This window comes from Wyeomyia smithii, chromosome 2 (assembly GCF_029784165.1).
Source record: "Wyeomyia smithii strain HCP4-BCI-WySm-NY-G18 chromosome 2, ASM2978416v1, whole genome shotgun sequence".
In the NCBI taxonomy this organism is placed as follows: Eukaryota; Metazoa; Arthropoda; class Insecta; order Diptera; family Culicidae; genus Wyeomyia; species Wyeomyia smithii.
The window spans coordinates 13,795,215-13,819,832 of NC_073695.1; the positions used below are offsets into that span (position 1 = coordinate 13,795,215).

General features: G+C 39.1%; 1 protein-coding gene across 3 annotated transcripts in view; it reads left to right on the forward strand.

The window, feature by feature from the left end:
• Positions 1-7,978: 7,978 nt before the first annotated feature.
• Positions 7,979-24,618, forward strand: part of LOC129725720 (uncharacterized) — a 500,714-nt gene continuing 484,074 nt past the window's right edge. For all 3 annotated transcript variants that reach the window (XM_055681833.1, XM_055681835.1, XM_055681832.1), the window contains exon 1: positions 7,979-9,088. The gene's annotated coding sequence lies outside the window, so the exon portion shown is untranslated. The remainder of the gene's footprint in view (positions 9,089-24,618) is intronic.

Here is a 24,618-nt window from a genome sequence, read left to right on the forward strand (position 1 = left end):
AATAATAATAATAATAATAATAATAATATTAATAATAATAATAATAATAATAATAATAATAATAATTATAATAATAATAATAATAATAATAATAATAATAATAATAATAATAATAATAATAATAATAGTAATAATAATTATAATAATAACAATAATAATAATACTATTAATAATAATGATAAAAATTCTAAAGTGAATACTTCACCGAACGTCTAAGTCACGACCTCACTGCTGATAGTAGGATTAATCGAGCGTCTCCGCAGAACAAACAATGACGATCCAGCTTCGTGTTGTGACACAGTGGCCGTATCCTACACGCGACCTTGTGTGGCTGAGTTATGAGTATTGAAAATTGGACAAGTTTTGTTCCCAGAATGTTGTCGTAAGACGTAATTATACGTCAAAAAGTGAAACTTTGGCCGCTTTGAGGCACGATTTTCGGAAGTCCGATTGCAAGTTTAGTTGATCTTTTAGATCTTTTCCAGGGGCTTACATACGTACAAACATCTTCGTATGCTTGATTGATTTTATTAAACAAACCTAACCCACTAAAATCCTAAAGAGAGTGAAATCTCTTTTTCGATTTTTCTGCCTGTACTATTCTGGCCTTTCAACTATTGGCTTTGTTCCTGTCACTTCTAGTTACTGTGAAAGGGAAACTTGATCGCTTCTCCTTTTTTGTTGCCTACTTATATCTCGTGTCAGCATTTTACTCCCGTGAAGAAATGTCGAAATAATATACAATTTGAGACTATGCAACGGAAGCTTGCATTGAATGTACTGTTTATTCATGTGATCAGTCTTGTCCACTTACTCATCTTTGTGCATTTATTAACACATAAATTGCATCACATCAGTTTTTAGTAGGCATTGTGATGAGCAAGAAAAAAAGCACAACCTTATTGAGTGATGCCTTTGCGCATAGGGAGTGTGGAATATAACTACACACATGAGTAGGCGAGGCAAAGCTGCGTGCCGTTGAGTAAATTTACTGTGTCTGGGGTGAATTTATCATAGACCTGCACCGTGATAGTAAAATAAACTCAGTGAGCATAACACAGTGGGTATATCGCAGAGCCCTTTCGTAAACGCTACAGAACAAATTGTTAAAAAAACAGTCAGTAAAATTTTCCCAGCTGGAATTTTCATCATAGTGCCCTTATCAATGAGTAATAAATGTGCGCTATCTACATTTTATCAAGTGGCAATCGAGAAAGTCTCTCTTCGGGAGTTTTATGCGCTTACTCTTTACAATACAAGCTTTCTGATGTTGCGTATTGCTTTCTTCACACAGTGTGCATTTGCTTTTACCGGGCGAAAAAAATAATCAACTCATCCGTTTTTTTTCAACATGCTTCAGTGTTCTGTGCAAATTATATGAGCCTCTTTGTTACACACGATGAGTATGCCAAGACTGCATGTGATAAACAACAATTCAAATGATGTTCTCGAATTGACCAATGACTGAACTACGCAACGGTTTATTTAAACATTACGAGCGTTTCACGGTAAGCGGTATCGTGAAATATAGCAGAAAAACACTGCATCTTGTTTCTCTGCATGTGTTGCATGTGTTGTTCTCTCCTATTCTCTCTGTTCAATATTCTCTCGCTCTAATATCCCTACTATAACGCAAATCGTATTGAGACAAAGTGAACGTGTGAACGTGAGCGCATCAAGCTTTCTAATTTTTAGAGTACTCTTTCTCTAGAGAAACTGTATATTAAAGAAATGACAACGCACCCACCGTTAAGGCAACTGTCACACCAAAACGAATAACGGTAACGCAAAATCATACAGCTCGCTCGTTTTGATGCTGACAGTTGCCTTTACGGTGAGTGTCTTGTCATTTCTCTAATATATAGTTCCTCTATTTATGTTAACCTCTTCAATATTCTCAAAATTCACTCTTACATAAGACTTGTGTAAGGAAAAAGCAATGAAAAATCTTACGAAGCCTTTATCTGGGCAGAGAGGCGATCGGAATTAAAAAAAACCCTTACGTTATTTGTGGATGAAATCTTCTGAATAGTTTTGACATATTTGATTTTCTCTCATTTTACCGTTTTTGGCCTGGTTTTTCATTGAGTAACTTTGACATTTGGAACGAGATTTCGTCATGAAGATCCGTTCGTATAAATTTTACTTATCAAACGATTGGCTTCTATTAGCTTGAATTCGCATCCCGAAATCTTTCATTATTTTCCTTATCAACCGCTCATAAATCAGTTGTTTCAGTGTTTTGTGTTTGGTTATAATATTACGAGAATAGCAAGTAAAATACTTACTTTACTTACTTTACTTTTTTGGCTAACGGACCGTTCACCGGTCCAGGGCCGAACGAATTAGAGATGTCCATCTTCTTCTGTCTTGAGCAGCCGTTCTCCAGTCTCCCCGTACACCAGCAGATCGTGCATCTTCTTCCACCGCGCACATCCACCGCGTGCGAGGCCTACCACGGAGTCGACGGCCTCTTCCTGGTTCTCTACTGAAGATAGTTTTGGCGGCTCTCTCGTCAGGCATCCTGGCTACATGTCCAGCCCACTGCAGCCTGCCCCGCTGTATTACCTTCACTATATCAGCATGTTTGTATACCTGGTACAACTCGTGATTCATGCGTCTGCGCCACACTCCGTCTTCCAGTTTACCGCCAAGTATCGATCGCAGAATTTTACGCTCAAAAACTCCGAGCACTCGTCGATCAGCTTCTTTCAGCGTCCATGCTTCATGTCCGTAAAGGGCCATCGGGAGTATCAGCGTCCTATACAGCGCTAGTTTTGTGCGAGTTTGCAAACTACGGGACCTTAGCTGGTTACGCAGTCCGTAGAAAGCCCTGTTCGCAGCTGCAACTCGTTGTTTCACTTCACGGCTCATATCGTTGTCACATGTCACAAGCGTACCAAGATAAACGAATTCGTCAACCACTTCAAATCGTTCCCCATCTATCTCCACCTCAGCACCAACACCACGGGGACTCCCACGCTCTCTGCCAGCTACCATGTACTTCGTTTTGGCAGAGTTAATGACAAGTCCCAATCTCGCTGTTTCTCTCTTAAAAGGTACGAAAGCCTCCTCCACGGCCTTACGGTTGATACCGATGATATCGACGTCGTCCGCAAAGCCAAGAAGCATGTGAGATTTTGTGATGATCGTACCGTTTCTTTCGACGTTTGCTCTTCGTACTGCACCCTCAAGAGCGATGTTAAACAGTAGGTTGGAGAGCGCATCCCCCTGCTTCAGTCCATCCAACGTTACGAACGCGGCTGATGTCTCGCCAGCTATCCGCACGCACGATTTTGATCCCTCCAGTGTCATACGACTCAGCTTTATTAGTTTAACAGAATAACCGTGTTCCAGCATGATCTGCCACAGCTCGTTTCTTTTCACGTATGCCGCCCTGAAGTCCACAAAAAGATGGTGAGTCGATAAGTTGTACTCCCGGAACTTATCGAGGATCTGTCGCAGGGTGAAAATTTGATCCGTCGTGGAGCGCCCTTGTCGGAAACCAGCCTGGTATTCGCCAACAAAAGATTCCGCTAGCGGTCTCAATCTGAAGAACAGGATACGGGAGAGCACTTTATATGCGGAGTTGAGCAACGTTATCCCTCGATAGTTGCCTCAATCCAATCGATGGCCCTTCTTATAGATAGGGCATATGAGGCCTTCCAACCAGTCGTTCGGCATATGTTCGTCCGCCCAGATTTTTAGTATTATCTAGTGGATCGCATAGTACAGCCGCTCGCTTCCCGCTTTTAGAAGTTCGGCCGGGATACCATCCTTCCCAGCGGCCTTGCCGTTTTTCAGCTCATTAATCGCCTTTTTCACCTCCTCCTGTGTCGGTGGCTCCACAGCTTGTTCGTCACTCATAATTGTCATCCTGTTCCTGCTCTGCTCATCCGGCTCCTCACCGTTCAATAGCGCCTAAAAATACTCCTTCCACCTGGCTGCAACCGTCGGTTTATCAGTAAGCAGGTTGCCGTCCTTGTCATTACACATGACCGGCACAGGGAAACTCCTGTTTCTGACTCTGTTGACAGTTCTATAGAATCTCCGCACGTCGTTTTCAGCATAGCTGTCCTCTGCGCTGGCGAGCACCTGCTCCTCGTACTCGCACTTCTTCCGACGGTGAGTTCTATTTTCGGCAGCTCTTGCCACCCTGTACCTCTCTCTGTTCTGACGCGTAGCCGCAGTGAGCATGCGGCTCCTGGCACGGTTCTTCTCATCTGTCGCTCTCTGGCACTCAGCATCGAACCAGCCGTTAGGCTGCCTTCCACGCGTCGTACCTACCACCTCTATCGCAGTCGTTTCGATGGCGCCGTGAATACTGCTCCACAGCCCATTTATGTCTTCCACTCCTTCCTCCTGCTGTTCTGCGATCCGTTGATCCAGCTCTCTGGCGTATTCTGCTGCCACGCCATCAGCTTTCAACCGCTGAATGTTGAAACGCGTCGTCCTCTCTGTGCGAGATTTCAGCACGTTCGACAACCGTGCGCGGATCTTACAAACGACGAGATAATGGCCAGAGTCAATGTTTGGTCCCCGAAAAGACCTAGCTCAGTAACATCCGAAAAGTGCCGACCGTCAATCAGTACGTGATCGATCTGGGAGCAGGCTTCTCCATTTGGATGCCTCCAGGTGTGTTTCCGAATATTCAAACGTGGAAAATAGGAGCTACATATGGCTCTGGCCGCGGCAAAGTTTATCAGCCTCAGGCCGTTTTCATTGGTTGACGAGTGGAGGCTATACCTTCCAATGACCGGACGGAAGAATTCCTCCTTCCCAACCTGTGCGTTTGCGTCTCCGATGACGACTTTTACGTTGTGTTTTGGGCACTCGTCATAGATTCGCTCAAGCTTGTCATAGAACTCATCTTTGACTTCATCGTATTTGTCGTTTGTCGGTGCGCAGGTGTTGATTAAACTGTAGTTGAAGAATTTGCCCTTAATCCTCAACACGCATATACGGTCATCTACGGGCCTCCACCGGATGACTCTTGTTTTCTGATTTCCCAGCACTACGAAACCCCGTTCCGCTGCTTTGCCGCCACTGTAGTAGATGTGGTACTTGAAAGAAGTGCGTGCAACAGGATCTTCTGCACGGAATTCCCTTTCTCCGGCCACCGAACCTCCTGAATCGCTGCGATTTCGACTCCCTGCCGCTGTAGTTCTCGAGCAAGCAAGCCAGCCCGCAACGGTTCATTGAGAGATCGGACGTTCTAAGTACCCAATTTCCAATCGTTTACCTTAATCTTTTTCCGTGTTCGTAGCCTAGGTCTTTGCCGATTGATCCGTTCCGTATTTCTAAAATCGTTGTTCGTGGTTGATGGAAGGTTTCGGTATGCTACCTTACCAGGGTCGCGATACCTACATCCTGCTGATGGGGCTGCCATCTTAGGTGTAGCTGGCGGGATACAGCATTCCATAATTCAGCCGCCCGCTCCGGGTCAGACGCTGTTGTACGCCGCCCCTATGGGGATACAGCCGCGTACGACCCCCTTCCCAGTCAGCTTACGACCATAGTTTCCACCGGGGTTGGTTACCCGATCTCCGCTAAGGTTACTCGTATTCCGGTCGGCACCACGTGGAGGTTGGGATAGGAGTTGCTGGACAGAGGTGAATGGCCACATTAGGGTCTCAAGTTACACGTGTCCAGCCATTTGCCAACCTAGCAAGTTAAATATAACTTGAAAAAATGGTAAGAGTTATTTTAGCTCTCATGTACGGTACCCGCGTTGAGAACGTTTCTCAGTAGGGGTAAGCGGGGTAAGACCGCCCCCTTAAGCAATTCTGTTTATAGAAAAAAAAAGTTGCGGCTGCAATTTCATTTTTTCTTCGCTAAGAGGTTCTTCTATTCAATACCCGCATTTAAAAAATAAGAACTGAAATATTTTTGTTTATTTTCCAGCTTTTTTTTTAATTTTTAAAAATTCATTGAACATGTGCAGATCTTTTTCATGCGGGGTAAGCCCGCCCACCAGCGGGGTAAGATCACCCACCATTGTTTGAGGATAAACAATATTTTTAGGGCCGAAACGGTTGATTTTATCGGTATAGTGTCTCTGACAAAGTTGTAGATGGTATTTTTTTTTTTAAATAAAATATACACTGTGAAAAATCTGAAAAAAAAATCTAAGTTTCAACTTATTTTGTTTTCTGATTATTCAAGTTCAGATCAATGTTTAGGTACCTTATTTGGTTTTTGAAATAAATAGATTTTCCAGAATTGGGGGTTTTCAAGATATTGAATTCATAATATACCTATCTTTAAGCTAAAAATTAAAACTCATTAAACCTGTCTGTATGATTCTTTTGAAGACTTATTATGTATAGAAAAATACTAATAATTATTATTTCGTTTATTTATATTTTCAATTTTCTATGTTTTTTTTTTTTTTTGAAGAACAAAATTATCAACGACTCTATACACCAAACAAACCGTCCAAAAAAAAAATTCTTCACAAAAATTTAGCTATTAATATTTCTATTACTCCATGATCCAACAACCATAAAATTTTTGCTTACCTCTTGTAGATTTTACAGGCAAAAACATGTTTTTTCAAATAAATTTGAAAAAAAAAAATATATTTTTAAATCTATTTTTATATCTTTTCTTTAAATTTTTTTAGAGTGTGTATTTTTTTCGGAAGTAAAAAACTACTATTTTCAATTCTGCCGGAGACGTCATGCCAATCAAACAAACCGTCATGGCTCTAAAATTATTTTGGTTCATTAACACCATTTTCACACAGGTTTACTTTTTTCAAAAATAAGTCTTGTTAAAATATATTACTAGAAAAGCTTAAACCAAATCGAAAATGGTCGATTAACATCGATGACTTATGTGGCTTGAAGTTGCTTTACTGATCCTGTAAATATTCCCTTTGTAGTGTCGAGGCATTTAGGTCTTGAAGTAAAACAACAAGCAGTTGGATTCGTGGCGGTTTTACCCCTTGTATAGTGGGCGACTTTACCCCCAGTGGAACATTTTCATATTTGACCGAAATAGTAGTCAAAATTACAAGATTCCTCACGGCCTTCGATATTTCCGAAAGAAGATAGATTCAGGCAAGCGATTAAACGTATATTCACGAACAAAACAATAGATTTTTAGACTGAAAAACCTTAAGTCCCGTTGCCGCAAAACAATAGCGCATTGACTGGTTGCCAGCTGAAAGGTTGTTTTTGATTATTTCTGCGACCGTTCGCGCACTATCAAAACAGAAAAACGTGCAAAATGTTATGTAATTATACTGTGATAGACACGTTAAAGAAATTTTTCAATTATTTTATAACTTGGTAGTAAAACTACAGTGGGCGGTCTTACCCCGCAGGGCGGTCTTACCCTGTTTACCCCTAATTAAAAACATTAGGGGTCTTCACATCGAGCTCGTATACGAATACCCAGCCGTAAACTGCGTATCTTCCATTACTCGTCAATGGAGGTGAGTATTTTGACGGCTGGGTATTTGTTTACGAGCTCGACATGAATACCCATATTATTTATCGGGCGAAAATTGGGCTGGTAAATCTTCGAGTGAGCTTTATCCATTACAGCGTAGAAAGCAAAAAAAAAACAAAGCTTCATCGTAATTTCAGAGTGTTTTACTCGCAGCACCAGCAGCTCGGGAGGTGTGGCAAAGGAAATCCAAACGCACGCTAAAGCCGCTCGTCGACGTCGTCTCGTGTGTTTATGTGTAGAATCAGTGGAGAAACTAGGAAATCTGATAAATTGCGTGAATCCCCGTTTCGCTGGAAAACCATGTGCTTCGGATCGCACGCCGCATCAGCTGCCACCGAGTCGAAAATACGACCGAAGGCGACGTAAACAGAGAGAGCTTTTGCGTGCGCTCACGTGCTGTCGCCGGTGTGTCACGAGAGAGATGAGAAAATACGACAGGAAAGCTCGTTTCGGTGAGCCCGTTCAGAGTGAAGGACCAGCTTTAAAAAGGCACCGATAAGGACGAAAAAGCTTCAGTTCTGTGCGGAGTTTTGTTCAGTGCGGTTCTCGGGAAAATAGCTAGCAAATCAGTAAGCAAATCAGTTGGTAAACAAATTGAAATTACTGGAATTTGTGAAATAAAGCGGAAATCCGCTTTCGGTGTTGACCCATTAGTGGTGCTAAACGGGAGTGCTTTGGCCTACGGGTGTCGCTGTTTACTGTGTTTACTGGAAGCATCCACACAAAATTAAATCAATGAAAAATCCAATAAAAAATTAAAAGTTAGATGTGTGAAGCGTAATGTGAGTACCTACCCCTTCCGTGGGCCGTGGACGCACAGTCTACGAATGGGAAGACAATCATCGATCGAAAAAGCTGCGACCGGAGCCGGGGGAAAACTGGGAGTCTGGTTGAGCCGAGCCAAGCCAGAGTGAGTCAGTTGGAAAAGCCACAAGAGAAAGCACCTACATACCCATACAGTGGAGTGTTCTACATTTCCTGTTTTTATCAGCAGACGTGAGCCTATTGCAAGCAGAGCGGAGCCTTTTAATATTTGTTTGTCTGACTTCACTGGACCCAGGAATGCCCTGTCATGCTCTAATGGGGAACCATTAAAAATAGTTGAAAACGCTGTCTGTGTGCTGCCGGTTTGTGACCACGTGAATTGTTATTGTTCTTTCGGAGCGCTGGCTGTGTGAGTAAAAAGTTTGCGCCCAGGACAACTGCCAGACAAAAGGAAGCAGACGTGGCCGGAAAACAGCTGAAAATGGTCACCCATCCATGTTCCCGTTACGTTCGTTCGATTATGTGTTTGGAGTAGTAGCCTCGTGTCTCTGAAGGCACCCTGCCAGTATCGATTGAGGCTGGTTCACATGTGTAGTGGAACAAAGTGATTTTAATTTTCTCCTGCTGTGGGTTGCGGTTGAATTCTCGGTTTACACCTTCCGGTGATTGCCTGTGTAAAATGAGTCCGCAAAGAATCTGTGGAAAATCAATTTCCCAATGAATATTGAGTGACGTGTTCTTTGTGCACGTGCAGCGCAATGCTCAAGTAGTGAAGTGAATGATAATGTTTTTTTGCTCTCCGCAGAAAAAAAAGTTACGAATGGTGATGCTGGTGCCGGTACAAGTAGCAGACAACCGTGGAAAGGTAAAGCATTCCTATTAAAAAAAAACGAAAGAGAGTGAAAAATCGGCTTACGAACGCTATACAGTTCGCCGTCAGCAAAGTAAAAAAAGACCTTTTCGGGATGATGCGGTATATATTGTCTATCAAGCATCATCTCGAAAAAGGCTCAGTGGCGCTGAGATGGAAAACGCGATCAACGTGAAATTTTCAACAGCTGCCAAATATGTTTTTTTCTTCTGTTGGTTGGTTGAATTACTCAAGCGGGTTTGCGCTTTATTCCATCGATTGTAGATAAATCTTCATTGAGTTCAATGGTGTAAAAGAGCATCAGCTTACAGTGCGGTTTATTTACATTTACTATATGCCCAAGCTGGGACACATTAGTCTTGCGTGCTCAGGTTTATTGTATGTTATCTAACCCAGAGAAAGATTTGGATTCTCTGAAGCTTAAACATAAATTTATTCATGTTCATGTATTTGTTTCGGGAACTACACCGAATTGGAGATTTTTCTTCGTTGACAACTTTTTGGACATTTTACAGACAAAGCATTCCTCATGTATCAATGATGAGATTGTTCTAAATGTTCTAATGTAAATTTTCTGGAGCATTTTGTCTCCCTGTGTTACCGGTTTATACTGACTGCTACGCATGAGAAGAATTTGCAATTCCACCCATAGAAAATAGCAAAAAAATATGTATATATTTCTCAGTTTGATACAAGAAGAGAGGCTGAATTGAAAAATGTATCAGAGCATCAAGACAAAGTATGTTATTGTACTTGTAGTCAGTACAGCACTAACAGTGTGCATTTCATAAAGTCACGTCACAAATAAAATTGGAATACGTTATCATCGCACATGAGAGATATCAATAGATACTGGAAAGTTTTACATTCAAAAGAGTTGTCAGGGGAAAATTAGCTGCTTGAAACTTTCGCTAGCAGAAATATCTCAAAAATCATGCAGGCAAAGTTAAGAAGTCATAAATTTAAAAAATAAGCGCTGAATTGAGCACCGATAGTCAACCATCGTACAAAATCACTCACTCAGTTATCATCAGGCATAAACTAATAAATAATAAGAAAAATGTTATTATTGTACATTTCGGTTTTGTCACGGTCACCATATGATCACGGTCACCAAGTGGTGCATAAGATAGATACTTGATGTTAAGTACTTAATTGTGATATAATGAGAGCTAAGAAGAATCTAATCGATTTGTGTGAACCGACTATGCTATGTGACTATGGTTTTTGGCCTGTATATTGGTTTGTGAAAATTTAGGAATAAAATGAAATCGGCTATTTGCTGAGGCTGCTGGGAGAGTTGTTAAAATTGAAGTTATTGCCTAATAAATTGGAAAAAAAAATCATTCGTTCTTAAGTACGAGATATTGGTGTGCTACACTGTTCAAATATATCGATAAAAACATCAAGGAATTAACTTTCAGACACTTCTCAAATGTATAGGATGTATAGGGCCCATCAATAGTCAAAAATTAAAACGAAAAATATTGGAACGCTGAAAAAAGCATTTAAAATGGGCAGCATTACATCTTCGCCAGGGCGCTTACAGCCAGGATATATTGTATATTAAATTGTATATGGATGCTGGGGTGTGACAAGAATTATTATTAACTCCAATAACTTTTCGTGCTCCCTTAGTTCCTATAACAACAATATAAGTTTTCAGATCGTTTGGTGGATCCCTATTTTTGGGCCAGATTTTTTTAAGTTTGCATAGAATTATATGAGGCAAAACCAACTTTTTTTAGAATTGTTCTCCAGAGATGACCAGTTGACGCCTAAAAATATATTGATACATGATGTTTGTGGTAAATTTCCTGAGGATTTTTTTTTTCTTCTGAATACCGTAAGACGCTACAATGGATTGAACCGTTCGTCAAGGTCAATAACTTTTTCTACAAGCATCGTTGCAACCGTCGGTCCTCAGAAAAGCTTTTCCCAGTAAGTCCATCTGAGCACTAAAGATGACCCCATGTTGGAGTTGAAATACATATCTTTATATTGTGAAATGTTAGAAATGAAAGTGTAAAATTTAAAAATAAAAAGATTAAAAATGTATTGAAAAATGTATCGATACATTTTTGGGAGTTAACTGGACATTAGAGTGGCCTTTTTTGCAACATCATGCGATTTCGATGAGCGCCGGGCGGAAAAAGTTTCTTTTTTACTCCAATAATAAGCCATTAAAATTTGAAGTTGATCCAAGCTCATTTATTGGACCCACAAAGCGCTTATTTTGGAAAAAATTGATTCTCATAAAAATCGCTGGTTTTCTATCACTTTTTGCAGTTTTTTGCCTTTGTTTTTTAAAATAGTTGTATATTTTGCGTCGAAATATTCTTTAATTATAAAAAACACAGGAGGGTTGTGTGCAAAGCCACGACCGCAAGGTTGAAGTAGAATACTTTTTCACAGCTCTACTTACGGCTGTACATTAACCTATGGCCGGGCGAATCGGTTCACGCCGCTTTTCGCGTTTAGCCTGGCAGAGGCCTAATGCGCACGGCCAACACAATAGAAAGGTGTTTTCACATTGAAAATTAGACACGGCTTTACTGGAGTAAGTGTTGGCAAATGCATCTACCGCTAATACCGCCGCTATCGTACGAAAGCGCGTCGTTTCATGTGGGGAATAATATCAACAACGAAAAATGACGCGCGTCTAAGCACACCCGAACTGTTTCGCCATGCCGCTTCCATCTACTTCCTTATAACATCCGCCTCATGGAAGTACCGCTGAGGCTATTACCATACTGCTACTGGTACCCCAAACTATTACCTCTTCAAATAAGTGTTTTATTTGTCCTCAAAAGAACAATTGTTCAATTCCATATCGGATATAATGCCATCGCATCTCTGTAATATTACCGACAGTAATATTCTTCTGAATAAAATGATCCCACTTTTCTATTAGAGGAAGTGCCGGCTGATGTAAGGCAAAAATCTCGCCTGATCGCTCGCGTTGGCGTTCGTTCTCAGGCAGAGGCCTGAGACGTGGTGACCAACCACAGGGCAAGTGATTTGTTCAATTTGAAGGCAGCCACAGGCGCAACCCGGACGGTCTATCCAGCTCACTATCCGACTAATGAATCTAGCTAGTTTTCCCAGAAACACTCTTTTATAGCCGAAGGGCGCTACGAAATAGGCCACGCCTTTCAGTTCAGTTGTTCCATTCCCTAATGTTCTTCAGACAAATTATTCGACAATTCGCATATGATTTTTGTATCCAGCGAATAAACACCGATGGTGCTCTCACACACGCAACGGTTTCAATCCGCATTTTATTGCGGTTTGTAACATCAAGCGATTCCGGTTTGCTCGCTGTTGCGTGTTGCATTATGTTGCAACTTGGCAGCTGGGGGATGAAATTCTGTACATGCTGATTGATTGAATCGACTTCATATTAGCTCTGAATAGTCGAACTAACTGCTTTTGTAAATGCGTTCCAACAGGGCAGTTTATTATTCAAAGTCGGTTATGCTGATCGCAGCCTTTGCGCTGCCCCTACCGTGGGGGGTTTACTAAATAAAGTAAAAAGTAGACAACTACAACAGAATTTGATTGCATCCCGCACAGAATGTATGCTTGTGTTGATGCCAGAAAATTATTAACCTTAAATTACTTGTTTATTTGCCTTAAAAAAGGCATTTTGCGGTTCAAAATCGGTTGCTGATCGCAACCTTCGAGCTGCCCTGACAGTGGGGGAATTAAGATACACGGACAACATGCACTGTGGAAGCTGTTTCACGTTCAGTGAATTAGACGGGCGCGACAGATTCAAATTGCTAGGATCCAACATAGAATGTTTGCTTACGTTGTCAAAAAATTATTAACTTTCAATGACTTGTTTATTTGCCTTGAAAAAGGCATTTTGATGTTCAAATTTGGATTTCCTGATGGCAATCATCATGCTGCCCCAACACGGGGGGAATAATGGCTGTCTGGCGACACACGCTGAGAATAACCGCGCTGCTCCTGAGACGTGGTGACCAACCACAGGGCTAGTGCTGCTGCTAAGGAAGGACGACTGCTGTTGTCGCTGTCTAGAACTATTATGAGCGGCTCCGGCTGAAACAGGCTCTTATATAGGCCAAATAGCATGTTTTCAATTGCAAGGTATATGATTCTGTCGACCGTGCTTGGGAAGCAATCATATAACGACCAATCAGAGGTCGAATTTTTCGTTTTGACAAGGCTTGACTATTTTTAATTGTACAATAGTGCGAATAATAAAATTACAATTATCTTCTTTTGGGAAGAATCTTAGAAGATTTTCCCATCTATTGCTACAAGAACGAAGGAAATCCATCGAATACTAACCGATTTATTAGCATTTGAAATTGGACATATTTTTCACTTTTTTCGGTTTTAGATTTTCATTTCACATCCCTATGTAGCCGAACTTCCTGAGAGAAGTATTCTACTTCAAAACATATCATTAGGGACATTCACATATTACGTGACGGTAAATTTTGACAATTTGGAGTACCTCCCACCCCTAAGAAACGCAATTTTGCATGGGGTCATCCGGCTGTCGAACGCTTCGTTGAATACCTCCCTACTCTGAGTACGCTACGTGATAAATGAATGATCTCTTATATACGTTAGAGGGTCTGAATCTGCCATTCAGTGATTATACCCAAAATCGTACTTTATTGCAGCAAATCCGTGAAGTGAACCGTTAAATTCAAAATGGTGAAGCAAATTCCGACTTCATTGGCAATGTAGTATTCTGGAAATTATAATTTTAAACTTTGCGTATAAATTTTATGTTAGTTTTAGTATTATTATTATTTTTTATGAAATAGTTCAGCACTAAAGATCTAGTTCATTAGGACGGTAAAATTGTAACAAATATAGTCGGTAGACCTTATGTTGATCGAATTGCAATACTTGTGAGTTAAGATGGAACAGCAAAGTTCTTGAGCGCGCTTAAAATGGATTCAAGCTCCGGCAAAAATATCGCCAAAGAAGTTCATAATACGCTAGTGGATTGGAGTATTTCAGACAAGTTCGTGTTGCTGTTTTCTTTTAAGTGATTTTCTCGGTCGAAAGCTAACCAATCTTACTCGTCTTCTTCATATCTATGAACTTTCATACAATCGGACCCAGAAACTTGCCTCCATGCAGCTCCCTCAAAGAGCTCTTGGAGTTGGCATTCATATTTCTTGGTTGTAGAGCGACCCTTTTTCACTAATTCCACGCAAGCTTCATGGCAACAAACGTTTACTGCCTGAAAATAAATTTGTTCCGATCATTGACCACAGAAGAATTAAATTGCATTCGAAACGTTTCTGTTTTTATAGTCAAACTTTACATTCAGGTACATTTCCGATCTGCGAGGCCTATTCAATGTCCTAATCGAGTTATGAATATTCTACATGATTCATTCGCATGTACCGAGATTAATAAAGTAGTTTCAGACGCTGTAACTGAAGTGATGAAGAATCACTTGTGGTATTTTATCCCAGGATAAGTTGGATTGGCTCTTTTAGACTCAGATGTTCCGCTCAAAATCAAACGAAATATGATCAGGCAATTGAAAGCAAGGGATCCTTTACTAGTTTTTGTCGAGTATCTCAAACATTCAAATCCTGAACAGTTACTAGTATGTGATCCCATTTCGTTTCATACAAAACCGATACTTTCTTTCCGAGTTTTGAACTTAATATTGATTTTTTAGACCGTAACCCAGCCAAAAAGAAAAATAATGAGAAATAGCAAACGTTTGTCTAAAAATTACTCGATGTAAATTATGAAAAATTGAAACCGTGTTTTAATTCATAATGGAGACTAACTTCAGTTTATATTGCATGTTGTTGATTGATACCGAAAAAATATCCATCTCATTCAAAATCCGCACTTTTTAACAAACATCAAAAGTTATGGATCATTTCAAACTTAAATTAGAATAATAAAAATATTATTTTATAAAAAATAAGTATATTCAAATACGTTTAGCGAGAGACATATGTTATAGTAATTAAAAAACCGTACAATTTTCATATAAATCAATTTCTAAAATATATGTGCTTTGTGTGGGTCTATTAAATAAACTCCGATCAACTCCAAGCATCGTGGCTTATTGTAGAGGTCAAAAGGAAACTTTTTCAGCCCGGCGCTCGGCAAGATCGATAGTTTCAAAAACGGCCATATAAAATATGGCTACTCAACTGGACATCTTTAGAGAACAAGTTTTGAACAATTTGATTGTCCCATATAAAATCCTACGGAAATTTGAAAAATTTGGCGCAAAACTAGTGTTCCATTGAACGGTCTTGCAATTTACAGAGTTGTTATATGTGCACACTAAAGTCGATTTTTACGTGGAGAATTAGTAGAATGGAATTAAATATTGAATTTATATTCAATATTAATTTCCATTCTATTGAAACGCTAATAAAAAAAAATATTTACCTGTTTTCCATTTGTATAAACCTAGCCTATAAGCAATATGCAAAAGTTACTCAAAACTTCTGATCCAACCATGCTTACTACTGAGACCACGATCTAAGAGGTCTTTGTTGAGAGGTTTTTCTAACATTTTGCCAATATTACAAAATACTGCCGATGCCGATTTACACAAATAGGACCGGTAAGCGAATATTGTGTTTGTTATTATATTTACACTTTTACCATCGGCCATGGTCATGAGCAGCGATGGAAACGAAACGATTATGACCCGATTGTCGTTTTGTCCCAAACTGTACAGATTGCGATGTGTTCAAGTAATGAATAAACTTGAATCCTCTCAGTACGTAACAAAATGTTGATGCATTGCTCACTCGGAAATAATAAATACATAACTAGACTATATACAGCTCTTAGAAGAGAATGATCCGCGCAACTCGTTGTTTTTTTCTCCGTACGTGGCTCGTCGCACGAGGAAAAACGATAGCAAAAGAGAATAATAAACTTGACTTGTCCCCTTCGCATCACAGTGACGCAGTAGCAATGATGTGGTACGGTGACGGCGGGAGGGAGAGTTATTTAGGCTATCAGACTACTTGGGCAACGATTGTTTTCAGCAGGTTTGCTACACCAATTAATGAAAAACTGCTAAAGTAGTGTGAAACATGATATTATATAATATTTTTTTTGTTATATTCATTTAAAAAAAAGGCTGCTTAAGCAGGTAATACAGAAATTAATAGGTACCAAACTTTGCTATTATTCAATTAACCGAATTATCCTCCGTTAAGCTTGCGGTTATGCCGAAGAATTTATCTACCTCTCGTTTTGGTTATGGTTTGGTAAATGGAACATTTTCCTCATATTAATTTCAGAGGTAGTGCTAAGAGGAGAGAGAGAGAGAAGGTGGCTACCTGATATAAATAAATTTAAAAAACGCAAGCTTGGCATAGTTTGCGTGATTGATAGTAGACACTCAAATGCTTGAACCTATCTCTTAAAACTAAATTCTTTTTAGTCGTATTGAACCAAGATTTTTAGTAAACATAACAATAATTCTTTTCAAGCAACAATAAGTTTCAGGGTACCTACGTGTAATATTTTATTTTTTTATCGTTTCCGTTCGGATTGACTTTTTACAAAAAATCACTGCGTTACTTATTGTTACGTAGGAGGGCGGGAAGGAGGGGGGGGGGTAGTAGAGACAGTTACGTAACTATCATGTTTGCTCGAAAATGAAAATTTCGGAGAGGAGTCAGACTGATTAGTGGTAAGTAATTTTAGGGGGGGGGGGTCATGTCGAACGCTACCTATCGTTACATAGGAGGGGGGGATCTGAAATCTAGATTTTCAGCGTTGCGTAATTTGTAATATAACACGTCGATGTTGCATCATCATGTTTCATATCAGAGCAATTCCATCACAAAACCGGGCAATGAATTTAGTCGACCATTGCAAATACAGTGATCACCCGATTATATCACCCCCTTGATGCTGTTTGGAGTGATAAAATAGGGAAAGTGATAAAATCGGGAGTTTTTTTATTATTATTTTGTTATAAAAGATGGTAAACCAATAATTTAACACGTAAAATCAGCGATTTTGATTACTACAAGAAATCGAATCATATGAAAAAGCAGTTCTATCCGTCTGTCTGCTTCTCTGATCCTTATAGACGTGGGAACTACTGTACTAATCGGCGTGAAAATTTTAATGTAGGGGTTTTTGAGGCCGGAAAAGGTTACTAGAGTAGTTCCTCTTCTTAAAGGGAGGGCTTCCATACAAATATAACACAAACTTCTACGTAACTTAAAAACTAATCAAGCAAATGGAACCAAATTTGACATGGTGAGGTTATTAGGAGTAAGAAATATGTCAATGGTCACTTGACACCCCTCCCTCCTCTGGAAGAGGGAGGGCTCTCATATAAGTAAAACATAAATTTCACTACTAGTTCGTAGGTTAGGTACTAGTGTTTGCATAAAGCTGTGAAGTTGTTCTCTTAGTGTCATACATATCTCAAGCAGCTCAAAAAATTATTTTCAGCTATTTTCTAAGGTTACGGAAAAGGGATCAGAAATGACCCAAAATGTGTTTATGTGGTTTACTGATAGCCCTTTCACAAAATATCTCTTCAATACATTTCAAAACACATGAAAATTGAGACTTTTTGTACTTTTTCTTCATTCACCCAGAAGCAGAAACAAATCGATGACGTACGTAACGTATCTAACAGTCACAATCCCTGGCTTTTTGGACCGATAGGCCTGATCAAAACTAGAGAGGGAAAAAAATCGATGAAGTAGTTGAAACAACACCAATGATTTTAAAAATAAAAATTAATCGAGGATACTGTCTACAGACATTAAAAGACGAAAGTTTGTATCCTAATTGACAGTGGAACTGGCACTTGTAAATAATTGCGAGATTCGGAGATGGTGGACATACAACGTATATGATGATAAAATTGGGTGAAAAAGGTGATAAAATCGGGGGCAGATAAAATCGGGTACTGATATAATCGGGTGATTACTGTATTTTCATAGCCAAAAAAAATCGGTTTTCGATGGTTTTTGATGCCAAATGACTTAGAAACGCATGAAACGTCGAGAATTGGTGTCATCTGAAAAAAAATTGCAAAAATCGACTCTCTGTGACTTAATCGTTTTTTCAATTGTGGAAGGCGGAGTTTAAAACATTTAGAAATTATTTAATGAAATTATTTGCTAGTCTCTCGAAATAGCCTGTATAATGATATATACTATAAGTAGCATCGAATACATCATAATTCATAATATTGTGAAAAATGAGTATAAAATAAAAAAGCACTTCGGTTCGTTTGATTGGTGTGACGTCTTCGACAAAGTTGTAGATAATAATTCTGTCTTTCCAAAAAAATACATTTAAAAAAATCATTTATTGAAAAATAAAATAAGACGAAAAATTAAAAAACAATCATGTATTCAAATGAGCTCATTTTTTAAAAATCTGATTTTTAAATAAAACCTACAAAAGATTGCCAAAACAATGAAACCAGTCCGACCATTTAGAAGTTAAGAAAAAAAAGTTATCGTTTTTTGAAAAAAAAAAAAAATTTTTTTTTTGAAAAAACAAATTGTTTGAATCGTTTTTTCAAAAGGAATATTTTTCTTTCGAAAGGACAAAATATTATCTACAACTTTGCCGAAGACACTATGTCAATCAAACAAACCGTTTCGACTGTAGACATATTTTTAATTTCCAATAGAGCACTGTATGAGGAAATGAGAATATTTTTACGGTCAAAAAGGTTTATTTGATTGTCATAGTGTACCAGGCAAAGTTGTAAATAATAACTTTGTACTTCCAAAAAAGATGTACCCCGTGAAAAAAAATAGCTTTTTTTCTGATTCCTCCATGACCGGTTTCGTTGTTCAGGTAATTTTTCGAAGTTTTTATAAAAAAAATCGATTTTCTTCAAATGGGCTGTTTTGGATAATTAATTTTTAATTTTCTTTAAATTTGTTTTCAAAAAATCAAGAATATGTTTTTACAGTCTATATTTTTTTGGAAGACAAAACTATATGTTACAACTTTGCCGAAAACGTCACACCGCTCAAACTAACCGTGTTGGCTCTAAAAGTATTGGTAATCATCAATACCATCATAATAGCATTTTTCAATAGCTTTTCAATATGAGTTGTGTTTGTGATTGAACTTATAGCACAAAAGGGCATTTTTTGCCCATAAAAACGACTATGCAAAGTTTCAGCCAATGGGCACGTTCACGTTCTGATGATGTAAACTTGACAGAAAATGTATGGTTGAACTGTCAAAACGACGCAAACTCAGAAACAACGAGTCAATTGTGTTGCTTATTGATTGAGATCCCTATCCCTGGCAAAGGACATTATTGTGGTAAGGGGCTGTCCACATACCACGTGGACAGCTTGGGGGGGGGGGGGGGGTGGTGTTGTGTGATGTCCACGGTCCTTACAAATATTTTATGATTCATATGGGCATTTGTCCACAGGGGGAGGGGGGGGGGGGTCAAAATCGTTAAAAATCTGTCCACGTGGTATGTGGCCGGCCCCTAAATAAAACGAATAAATTGTCTGGTAGTGTGAAAAGTGATTTTTTTCTTTTTATACTCATTTTTACACAATATTATAAACCACTCTATGTCAAATAAATGAACCACCCTAATGAAACATAATGTATTCGATGCTAGGTATAGTGTATATCATTATACAGGTTATTTCGAAAGACTAGCGATCAATTTCATTAAATAATTTCTTAATATTTTGAACTCCGCCTTCCGCATCTGAAACCGCCATTCTCTACTGCGAAAACTTGCCTGAACTTTTGGATATGTTAACCTTTTCTACCTTTTTGTCCATCCTGACACACGTTTTATACAAGCAAGATCTCTAAACCAACTGGGAACTTGAACCTGCCACCAAAACAATCTCATTATGGGAGTAGGAGACAACACACTTTTTTTTCACTCTCTTTTTGACAAAAATCTCAATCATTGGCTGAATGAACATGAATGATCTTTGTTCATCTTATGTACATATTGCGACTAACCCCATATACTCAGCTGTGCACATTTAGATACAGATGTTGTTGTTAGCAGTCACGACAAGAGGCGAATAGTGCGATGGAAGGGAAAGAGAGTACGCCAGCAGGGATACTATATACATGGTGCTCCTTTGCAATCCTCGTAACTCGGCTTACACATAGATCTGCTTGCAAATGTGAGTAGAGTAAATGTATATCGCACACTGACAGAGATGGTAATGCATCACAAAGGAGATTTATATGTATTCAAAAATCGCTAGAAACGATTTTCTTCCATCGCTGGTCATGAGTAGCTCAAATGTGATACTGAGCATAAACTGCAGTATACTGTAAGCATTTATAACGAATGGATGCAGTTTAGAAATTTCCGCGTAATCATGCGATTGTATTCATGGCGGGTTGTGTTCAGGCTTTGAAAAAGTACTGCGGTGCGACACTATACTGAAGACTGGGTTCTTCTTTGCAAAAACATTCTTATGGATGAGCTATTCATGAGAGCTCACATACAGCTAAAGCTTGTATTTTGTTCGTTCGGACATGACAGCCTAGTTTGCTCATTTGTTGTTTTCGCCTGCGCTATTGACAGCTTGCTGATTGGCTGCGACTGCAGAAACTAAAGACAGGCATGTTGTTATATTCTTATTCTCGAAATGTTCTTTTATAGCATAATTGTATTAACTAGGCTATTGAATATAAACTGCCACTGCTCGTCTGTAACTTGTGTTTATGATGTTATTAGAACTGCACAGAAAACAACTTAAAATACATCATTTGCAAGAAGTTGTTTTTAACCAGTGATTCAACCACACTTCGAAAACAAGCTCGTTTTTTCCTGGTTTATAGATGTTTTTCAATAGCATGGGTTAAGCGAACAATAACTATTACATGAATGACCCTTGTTTTCAAGTTGTCTTCCAGTTGTTTGCACTATTAGAAAAACTCTGTATGAAATGCTCAGCCGGCGCAACCGCACCAGTTCAATATTACACGTCTAATAACAATACTACGTACCTGCAAAGTGCTTTCCTTATGGTTGGTCTTAGTATTTAGTAGCCAACGCTAAATTACTTGATCAAATTGTTATTAAAATTATTTGAACGATTTCAATAAAACTATTCAAAGTGGGTCAAAATGTGCAATGAAAAGATAAACAAAACGCTTGCAGTGCAACCAATATTTTATTTTATGTTACCGTATATCTAACAATGTTTTCTAGCTTTGTTATATTTTAAGTCTAGATAACGTTGAAACTATGCGAAAACAACTTTAATATTCAAGCTACAGAAACAAACCATCTTGAAAGGTTGTACATTGCTTTTTATAATCAATTAATAATCAATTGAGCCGTTGAGAGCAAAAGTGGTACATGTGCCATTTTTACACTTTTTGGGTTTTATGCATAAATTGATGCAGAACGCAATAACGTACTAGAATATCCAAGAAAAACAAAGATCTGATAACCTAAACCAAAGTTATAGCCAGAACAATTTTTGGTAATTAACATAATCATCATTTCGTTGAGAGCAAAAGTGGTACATGTCCAGTATGTGCATATTAGATGAATTGTAAGTCGAAGATCTTAGGATATAGAACAATCATGTCTTCAGCAAAGTTGGTCAAGTAATTGAGTACTTTCAAATGAAGATCTTGGAATTTTCTCACTACGTGGCGCTAGTGTAACCGTGACTATTTTGTAACAGAAAGAGTTTTATCTATTTCAGTATCAACTCGTATGATGTGGCCAATTTAGAAGCTAACTCTCTGAGGTCTGTGTTATAGATATTTATTTACACACTGGACCCAGGTTTGGCTTTAGGCAGGCCGCCGATAGCCTTCCGGAAGTTCCAGAAATACCGTTATTGAGGTCAATATTCTAAAGTGATTCTAGAGCTTCACAATTGATTCGAAACTGCTTCTGCGGGATTGACCAGAAACGAAATGATTTCACCGAAAGTTTCGGAACTAGCGTAAAATGTCAATTTTCAGAAGTGTTTCTGAAGCTTCCTGTTTTTTTTTTCGAGACCAGTTCTAGAAGGAAAATGATCTTTCAACGAATGCTCCAAGATGGCCACCACGTGAACCACCGGTACTACCATAAAAGAGATTAATTTTTAAGAATAGTCCCACTTTTTTTTTCTAAACCACTCCCAGACGAAAATAAATGATCTCATGACAGAATGTTACTCAAATTAACCATCAGATTGCTCTCCGAAACATCCGGAATTACCGTAAACGAGATTAATTTTGAAAAACAGGTCCTAGTGCCATCTGGATACGGTATATATTTTTCCAAGGCTGTATCATATTTTCAGTTCACTCATTTGTCGCTCCTAAAACTACATACACTGTCTGCTTTAATGAACAGGTCCTAGTAAAAATGATTTTCAGTTTTCCTCTTCTACGGTATTTCTGGATCCGGAGGGCAATCGGTAGTCTACCGAAAGTGGAACCTGGGTCCATCGTGTAGTTATTATCGACCAAATAGAAATTCTAAATATACCAGGGTGTGTAGGTTATAACCTACCAGGGAATTCTTCTACTAAATATCCCTGTACGCGCTTTTGGCGCGGAATTAATACACAAGATAACGGTGGACTAACTAACTTTATTTTCGTACATCACTACTTAAATATACCCTACCGGTAACTCAGAGAGAGAGACTTTCTCCACTCTCTGTTTACCTTACTAATCTCTTAACCTTTAATCTAGTACCGCATGTACGATAGAACGCATGCGAGAGCATCAACACCGTTGAACCGGCGACTTCTGTTTTGTTTATAACACAAAACTTGTTTATTTTATTCGAGTTTGTTTGCCTGTAGCACAGCAGAAGGCTGCGCGAAGTTCTTTGCCACCTGTGGCATAATCTGTTGATACATAGAGTGTTGACAGAGACGTTCGCGGTCCTCTGTCAAGGGAACCGAATGTTTCGCCTGACTAAAGCATAGCAGAAGGCTATGCCCTCCTAGGAACAAAATTAAACTTTAATTATAAGGCTCGTGACGGAGCATTGGGTTCTTCGCAGGGTGTGACGTCACATCTGCCACCCCGCCTAGTTGGCCATTATCTAGAAGAGATGATGGTCACATGGTCCGTTCTGACGGCCGATAGGTGTGTTTTTCATAACAATTATTTTTCGCGTTTTTATGCTACTATATACATATTCGTTTTCATGATATTCCTTCTTCCCTTTGCACGTAAAATTCAATTAATTACAATAGTGATACATATCATTTCTACATAAATTAACGTTTTCAGACATGGATTTTCTTCATAACAAATTGACAAGTGTTCGCTCGCCTGGTGCGCTGCGCCTTGTAGATATCCGCTGCTTGGCTGTCGGATTCAAGCGACGGGTTACAGGGGGTTTGAAACGGAAAGGTGCGTCTGGCAGTAGAGGTTCTCATCGGTTGTTTGTGATGTCATCCTCGCGAACTCATCCTTAAGGCTTCATCGAGTTATTTACAATAGTTCCAAGGTTACCATTGCACTTTAATTAAGGCTGCAGTACATCTGGCTGTTTTACGACTGTACAGAGTTTGTTGTTGAACCTCAATGTTGGGTTAGCCGTGTCCCTTTGACATAGATCGGCTGTATTTTTATTTGGCTTATAGTATTGTTACGCGCCGTGTGGCGAAATGATTAGCGATTGCCACCGGCTCTGTTGCATAATGCAGTCATTTGGTTTATCATCTTTAACTGTCTGCGCGGGGTGTCCAATTTTCCGCCAACATATGTGCGCACACTTTCAAATCGTAGTGCGGAAGAACATAGTTGATTAAACACGAGCAAAATTTTATAGCGTCATTTTGCTTGTTTGGCTTTGACCTCGAATCCTTATTTGTAGAAGTCAATAACTCTCTATGAGTAATATATATTTGGAGCAAATTATTACTCCCTTCTTTGTATAGTTTGATGTATTCGTCTTTGCGCTGAAGTCTCGATTCAGGCTCGACCATGAGCCGCTTTGATTGAGTTCTGTTGCACATCTGGCCTCTTCAGGGGTCAAAAACTGGGTACTGCTCGTCTCCTCTTGGTAATATCGTTTGGCTTTACCTCCATCTCGACCATAGACACCCGCCGTTCAACTCCCCTCGCAACCGTCTGCTTTCCTTTTCGCGCTGTACTGGGCATCATGGTAAGCCCCATCTCGACATCCGTTGTAATCACCTCGGTCGTCTTCGATGATCAGGAACTCGTCTCGTTGTCAATTCTTAGATGCTAGTTGCCCTACTTAGCAAGTGGTGCATTATTTTTTTGCCATTATTTTATCAATTCTTTTTTGGTTTCGTTACTTTTTCCACTTGCTGTTTAAAACTACTGTTCACTCGCGTACGGGCTTCTTACATTCTATTTTCTACCCTACGCTTCTGCTTACAATCTAGGCCCGTATTATTCTTCTTTTCGGATGACATAATCTGGTTTCTCTTCCCCTACTAAGTTGTTCATCTCTATTAGTATTCAATTTTACAAACATAACATTTCAAATGTGCATTGTTTACTTTTTTTTTTTTTTATCATACATTCTCTAACTTTGGTATTCGATGTTT